The sequence below is a fragment of the Nicotiana sylvestris genome, chromosome 4, assembly GCF_000393655.2.
Source record: "Nicotiana sylvestris chromosome 4, ASM39365v2, whole genome shotgun sequence".
In the NCBI taxonomy this organism is placed as follows: Eukaryota; Viridiplantae; Streptophyta; class Magnoliopsida; order Solanales; family Solanaceae; genus Nicotiana; species Nicotiana sylvestris.
Window position 1 is genome coordinate 75,536,678 of NC_091060.1, and position 8,178 is coordinate 75,544,855.

Consider the following 8,178-nt stretch of genomic DNA (forward strand, 5'->3'; position numbering starts at 1 on the left):
TCCACCCGCCATATTGCAAAAATCATCCGATGAACTAGTGTTTCAGGTTCATGACAACCAATACTATCCTCCCAAACTCACCTTCAAAGCACCCGAGCCATACACTTACACCCCTCCCCTCCAGCTCCTAGCGGAAACTGAGAGGTCGGCTAAGAATTCGGAGCAGGACAAAGTGCTTCGCAAAGTGAAAATCCTGGAGCAGTCCTTCAGGAATATGCATGGATTGGACAACCAAGTTAGTATGGCCTACAAAGATCTGTGTCCCTTCCCTGATGTTCAATTACCGGCAGGGTTCAAGATGCCAAAGTTTGATCTATACGAGGGGCGCAGTGATCCAATGGCACATCTGTGAGGGTTTTGCAGCAAGATGAGAGGAGAAGGTGGTAAAGATGAGATGCTAATAGCTTACTTTGGTCAAAGTCTAAGTGAGTCTGCCATGGAATGGTACACAAGACAGGATCCGAGCAGGTGGTACACCTAGGACGATCTAGCACAAGCATTCGCAGGTCACTTCCAGTACAACCTTGAGATCGTCCTTGACCGTCTCACATTGCTGAAACTTGAGAAGAAGCCGGGAGAGAGCTTTAGATAATTTGGGTTTCGGTAGAAAGAACAGGCAGCAAGAGTTGATCCTCCGATGAGAGAGGGGGAAATGGTGGACTACTTTCTGCAGACTCTAGAGCCAACTTACTTTGGTCACTTGGTGACGTCAGTTGGCAAATCTTTCAACGAGGTGGTGAAAATGGGCGGTATGATTGAAGAGGGACTTAAGTCCAACAAAATCCTGAGCTATTCGGCAATCAAAGCAACAACTCAGGCCATTCAGAGCAGCACGAGAGGTGCGCTCGGGAAGAAGAAAAGAAAAGAGGTCGCAACAATAAAGGCAGGTAATTGGTCCAGATCGAGAGGTCCTTTCCCCCGCTACCAAGCCAGACCCCATCACCCAAATTACCCACACACTCAAAATTACCCTCCACAGCCCTACTACCCACCACAAGAACCACATTTCTCCGTCCATCAAGCCCAGACATATACCCAGCCTCCGGCTCGCCCACAGTGGCGCGCGCCGACTCCCCAAAATACCTATCCACCTCCACAGAATACATATCCACATCCACAAAACACATATCCACCGCCAAGGGCCTACAGGAATCCCTCAGGGCTAGGTTTCTGGGGGAATCAGGCTTTCAGAAATGAAAGGGTGCAGAGACAAAGAACATTCACTATGTTGGGAGAAACCTATACTGCTTTGTTCCACAAATTAAGGCCGTTAGGTTTGTTGAGTCCTGTTGAGCCCAGATTGCCGAATCCCCTTCCCCAAAATATGGACCACTCGGTAAGCTGTGAGTATTGTTCGGGGGCTCCCGGACATGATACCAAGAAGTGCTGGAAGTTGAAACGTGCAGTGCAAGATCTTATTGACACCAACAAGATCAAGGTTCAGACACCGGAGGCACCCAACATCAATTAGAACCTGTTGCTAGCACACCACGAAACCCACATGATCGAGCTTATCCACGAAGGAGGGGAGCTAAAGAAACCCTCACAGACGGTGATGATGATCCGTGCCAGTCCAAAAGAAAATTCGACAGGTGGAGAAGAGGTGGTACAGTTGGAAAAGGTAGACGTCAAGCCAGTAGTGGTGATGGGGAAGAGTTCGCCTGTCGTTACAAAGAATCCAGAGCCAGTCAAAGTAACGGTACAGGGGGTACCAAGCAAGCCAGCATGCATAGGTCCAGTTGTCATCAGGCCAGTAATGCAGATGCCGATAACCAGCGAGAAAGCCGTGCCATGGAGCTACAGTAAAGCGATGGTAATGTACAAAGGGAAGGAGGTTATGGAAGAAGTATGTGAGACCCAGGGCTTAACTCGTTCGGGAAGGTGTTTTGCTCCCGTAGAGTTAAGAAGGTCTAACCCAGCAGTGGTAAAGAAGCCAGTGACGGAAGAAGAGGCTGAGGAGTTAAGAAAGACCCCAACATAGATTTCGTTACTATCACTGCTGATCCATTCCAGCGATCATTGCCAGGCACTGATGAAAATCCTGAACGAGGCCCATGTTCTGGATAAAATCTCTGTAAATCACTTGGAGAGGATAGTGCACAAAATCTTTGAGGTAAACTGAGTGACATTTTCTGATGATGAATTGTCAGCAGAGGGTACAGAACATAACAATGCCCTATACTTGACCGTGAAATGCGAAGACTCGGTGGTCACCCGAGTATTGATTGATAATGGATCAAGCGCCAACATCTGTACTTTGACTACTCTGAACAAGCTGAAAGTTGATCATGACCGGATTTACAGGAACAACATCTGCGTCCGAGGTTTCGATGGAGGTGGTACCGACACGGTGGGTGATATCATACTGGGATTGACCATTGGTCCAGTGGAATTCACCATGGAATTCCAAGTGGTAGACGTGGCAGTATCATACAATCTTCTATTGGGGCGACCCTGGATCCATGCCGCCAAAGCAGTGCCTTCTACATTGCACCAGATGGTGAAATTTGAATGGGACAGGCAGGAGATAGTGGTGCACGGGGATGACGGTACATGCATTGTGAGTGATGCCGTTGTGCCATTCATAAAAACTGATGACGATAGAGGTCCATGGGTGTACCAGGTTTTCGATGCGGTTTCAGTGGATAAAATTTCTGAAGGCGAGGACCTTCCACTTCCCAGGATCGCAGCTGAGACCTTCATGGTAGCCTCGGAAATGCTAAACAGCGGGTTTGTACCAGGAAAAGGTTTGGGGGTTGATCTGCAAGGTATGGTCCAGCCAGTTTCTTTGCCCAAGAACCTGGACACTTTTGGGCTAGGATTCAAGCCTACGACAGTAGATGTAAGGCGGGCCCGAAAGTTGAAGAAGAAAGTTTGGGTTCTTCCCAAGCCAGTTTCACGTCTTTCAAGATCCTTTGTCAGATCAGGTATCAGAAGGTTGTCAGTCCCCAAAATTCTCGGACCTCTGATTGGGTCAGATGGAGATTTGAATCAGGGTTTTGAAAGGCTGTTCATCGACGTCAACGTGATAGAAGCTGGAGAAAGTTCTAGTAGGGCAGATATACAGTTTGTGGGGCCTAGGGCCAATATCAACAATTGGACAGCTACTCCTCTTCCTACCCGGAGGGAGTCTTGGTAGTAGGCTCTGGATTTTCTTTCTTGTTTTCTGGATTATTCCAGAGTTGTAATCCAGTTTTGTTTTATTTTTGTATTCGACAAAAGCGTGAAACGCTGTTATCTCGCATTTTAATAAAGTGAAAGTTTTCTCTCTTTATTTTGTTTTAATTCTGTTTTCTTCTTTTCTCTTTCTGAACAGTTCTCTTTATACTGGTTCTAATGACATGGCATGCACAACGGATCTTCAACCTAGTCTAAAAAATCAATCTGATTTCGAACTAATTGTACAAGAGGTCGATTATGATGATGAATCAGAATACGATGAGGATGAAGCCTTTGAAGAGATAAACAGAGAATTAAGCCAGTTTGAAGAGAAACCCAAGCCCAATTTGAACGACACTGAAGCTGTCAATTTAGGGGATGTGGACGATGTCAGGGAAACCAAAAGAAGCATCCACATTGAGCCGAACATCAGGGAGGAACTAATCAAAGCACTCATTGAATTCAAATATGTTTTTGCATGGTCGTTAAGCACAGATCTAGTGGTTCACAAATTGCCCACTGACCCGGCGTGCCCTCCCATCAAGCAGAAATTGAGGAAGTTCAAGAGAGATATGAGTGTGAAGATTAAAGAAGAAGTAACCAAACAGCTGCAGGCAAAGGTTATTCGGGTCACTCGATATCCTGATTGGTTGGCTAATATGGTGCCAGTGCTGAAGAAAGATGGGAAGATTAGAGTGTGTGTCGATTACCGCAATTTGAACAGGGCAAGCCCCAAGGACAACTTTCCATTACCCAACATCCATATCTTGATCGATAATTGTGCATGACGTGAGATCGGGTCTTTTGTAGATTGCTATGCTGGGTATCATCAGATTCTGATAGATGAAGAAGATGCGGAAAAGACGACATTCATTACACCGTGGGGGACCTATTGCTACCGGGTAATGCCTTTTGGCTTGAAGAATGCTGGGGCAACATACACGAGAGCAATGACTACGGTGTTTCATGACATGATACACAAAGAGATTGAGGTGTACATAGATGATGTGATCATAAAATCTAAGCGTCAGGAAGACCACGCGGCAGACCTAAGGAAATTTTTCCAAAGACTTCGAAGGTACGACATTAAGCTCAACCCGGACAAATGTGCATTTGGTGTTCCATCTGGAAAGCTGTTGGGATTCATCGTCAGTCAGCGAGGCATTGAGTTGGACCCGTCAAAAATCAAATCCATCCAGGAATTGCCACTGCCAAAGAACAAAACAGAAGTAATGAGTCTGTTGGGAAGGTTGAATTATATCAGCAGGTTCATCACTCAACTCACGGCAACTTATGAACCCATTTTTCAGCTACTGAAGAAAGATGCTACAGTAGAATGGACGACAGAATGTCAGGAAGCCTTCGACCAAATCAAGGGGTATCTATCAAACCCCACCTATGTTGGTCCCACCTGAACCAGGAAGACCGTTGATTCTCTATCTAATGGTACTGGAGAATTCATTTGGTTGCATACTAGGGCAACATGATATCATAGGAAGGAAGGAGCAAGCCATCTATTATCTCAGTAAGAAGTTTACGGTCTATGAGGTTAAGTACACTCAACTTGAGAAGACGTGTTGCGCCCTAACTTGGGTGGCACAGAAGTTTAAACATTATCTGTCATCATATACTACTTATCTCATTTCACGCTTGGATCCACTGAAGTATATTTTCCAGAAGCCTATGCCCACAGGGAGGTTAGCGAAATGGCAAATATTACTCACGGAGTTTGACATCGTCTATGTGATGAGGACGGCCATGAAAGCCCAAGCATTGGCCGATCACTTGGCTGAGAATCCTGTTGATGAAGAATACGAGCCATTGAGGACGTATTTTCCTGATGAAGAAGTGATGCATATAGATGAGTTGGAATTATCTGAGGAACCAGGTTGGAAGCTCTTCTTTGATGGAGCCGCAAATGCGAAAGGAGTTGGAATAGGAGCGGTACTTATTTCTGAAACAGGAAATCATTATCCTGTTACGGCACAACTACGTTTCTATTGTACCAATAACATGGCTGAATATAAGGCATGCATTTTGGGCTTACGGTTAGCTACAGACATGGATGTCTAGGACGTCTTGGTCTTGGGAGACTCGGACCTCCTGGTGCATCAAATCCAGGGTGAATGGGAAATACGAGATTTGAAGCTTATACCTATCGACAATGTTTGCACGATTTGAGCAAGCGATTTCGATCAGTGGAGTTCAGACACATCCCAAGAGTTCACAATGAGGTTGCCGATGCTTTGGCCACTTTAGCATCGATGTTGCACCACCCAGACAAAATTCATGTTGACCCATTGCATATCTAGGTTCGTGATCAGCATGCTTATTGCAACATGATAGAGGAAGAAATGGATGGCGAGCCATGGTTTTATGATGTCAAGGAATACCTCAGGATGGGGATATACCCAGAGCAGGCTATCGGAGATAAAAAGAGAGACATTCGGCAATTGGCAAATGGATTTTTCCTCAGTGGAGGAGTGTTATACAAAAGAACACCAGATTTGGGATTGCTGAGATGTATAGATGCTGGTCAAGCCACGACAGTGATGACAGAGGTACATACAGGAGTTTGTGGGCCACATATGAGAGGATATGTATTGGCGAAGAAGATTCTTCGAGCAGGGTATTATTGGCTCACTATGGAGCATGATTGTATCAATTTCGTGCGAAAATGCCATCAGTGTCAGATACACAGAGATTTGATTTATTCTTCACCAACAGAATTGCATACAATGTCAGTACCATGGCCATTTGTTGCATGGGGCATGGATGTCATTGGACCGATTGAGCCGGCAGCTTCTAACGGTCATAGGTTCATTCTGGTCACCATCAATTATTTCACCAAGTGGGTTGAGGCTAAAACTTTCAAGTCGGTAACCAAGAAGGCAGTGGTGGATTTCATTCATTCCCATATCATCTGTAGATTTGGGATCCCCAAAGTGATCATCACGGACAATGGCGCTAATCTTAACAGCAGTTTGATGAAATAAATATGTCAACAGTTCAAGATTACACACCGTAATTCCACCCCGTATCGTCCCAAGGCGAATGGCGCGGTTGGGGCAGCCAACAAGAACATAAAGAAGATATTGAGGAAGATGGTAGAAGGGTCCAGGCAATGGCATGAAAAGTTGCCATTTGCATTGTTGGGATATCGCACTACTGTCCGCACTTCAGTAGGTGCAACTCCTTATTTGTTGGTATACGGAACTGAAGTAGTGATACCAGCAGAAGTAGAAATTCCGTCCCTCCGGATTATCGCTGAGGCTGGGATTGATGATGATGAATGGGTCAAAGCCCGATTGGAGCAATTGAGCTTGATTGATGAAAAGAGATTGGTAGCAGTATGTCATGGCCAGTTATATCAAAAGAGAATGGCAAGAGCATACAACAAAAAGGTACATCCCCGGAAGTTTGAAGTGGGCCAGCAAGTGCTGAAACGCATCCTCCTACATCAGGCTGAGGCAAAGGGCAAGTTCGCCCCGAATTGGCAAGGGCCATTCATTATAACCAGAGTGTTGTCCAATGGCACTTTATGTTTAACAGATATCGAAGGGAAATGCGTCGACATGGCTATCAATTCTGACGTAGTTAAGAGATATTATATATGATTTCTTTAATTGTAATTGTTGTTTGTTTACATTTGGCATGGTATCGGATAATGAAATGACGGAGGCAATTTGTTCTTCCATCCAAACACTTCAACTTTTGCTTCCCCTTTTGAGCCTTATTTGTTCTTTCATACCCCTCTTTTGGAATCAGTAATGAAAATGAAAGAAAAAGAGAAGAGAAAAATAATAATAATAAAGACAAAAGAAAAGTCACAAGAAAAACAAAGGAATTGGGAACTACATTTGACCTGATTCCTCAAAAAGGATACGTAGGCGCCTCATGGCTCGGTCATAGTGTAACAAAAAAATAAAAATCCCCAAGCAAGAAACTAGGGCAGAAGTTGTGTTTGTAATTTTGGAAAGGAAGTTTGATTCCAAGAGTTGTAATGTTTTACCCATCAAAATTATTTTGAACCTTTTGATACCCCTTTTCTTTTAGCCATACACAAAAACCCATATTGGTGTCCAAAAAAGACCTCCCGATCAGTATCCGAGAAGTGCCAAGTCATGCAAATGGAAGTCGGGAATAACACTCTGATCCCAGCAGAGAAGAGGATCATAAGCTGGAAATGAATTGATAGCCAAAGGAATCCCCAGTAGAGAGAATCCTATCGGCAACAGTCCAATCCCTAGCTGAGAAAGAGAAAATAAAATGAGAGAGTCTTATGGTGAAAACCTTCATAGGCACCGTAAGGCGACAAAAGCTGAGAGAAACAAAATGAGAGAGTCTTATGGCGAAAACCTTCATAGGCACCAGAAGGCGACGGGAGTTGAGAGAAATGAGAGAGTCTTATTAGTGAAAACCCCTCGAAGGGCACTATGAGGCGACAAGATAAGATTGGCGGAAAGGATCCGTCGAGGCATCAAACAAGGCAAAAGTGTTGAGTTGGCAAAAGAGTTGGGCGCCTGCATATCCCCCAGCGAAATGAGGCCTCTAGAAAGATTGATTGATACAAATAGACTGGGTTGATTAATCCGGAATGCACGACATGATCGTTGGGATCGGTTATATCATTCAGATAAGTCCTTTTCCTTTTCTTCTCCCCAGCATTTGTTCGGAAAGACTACTTCCTTTTCCATCTTTTGAAATCATCACTTTTCATTTCTTTTTTTTAAGAATTTTTCCTCCAGCAGTTTGTTTTGAGAAAGATTTTTCAGAGCTTACTATTAGTTGCCAAAACGGTGCAAAGCACAATGGGACCAAATTTCCAGGGGAAGTTGGAGAAAAACAGAAAATTAGGAAGTTGAAAAGTTATGGATCAAATTCCAAGAGGATCCCCAGCAGATTTGCGAGATACAGGAACAACTCCGACAGATTATCGACCAAGTTCCGTGATGGTCGTACAACACAGAGCGGAGAAGGAAGAGAAAAGAAATACCATCCCCAGCAGGAATATCATCC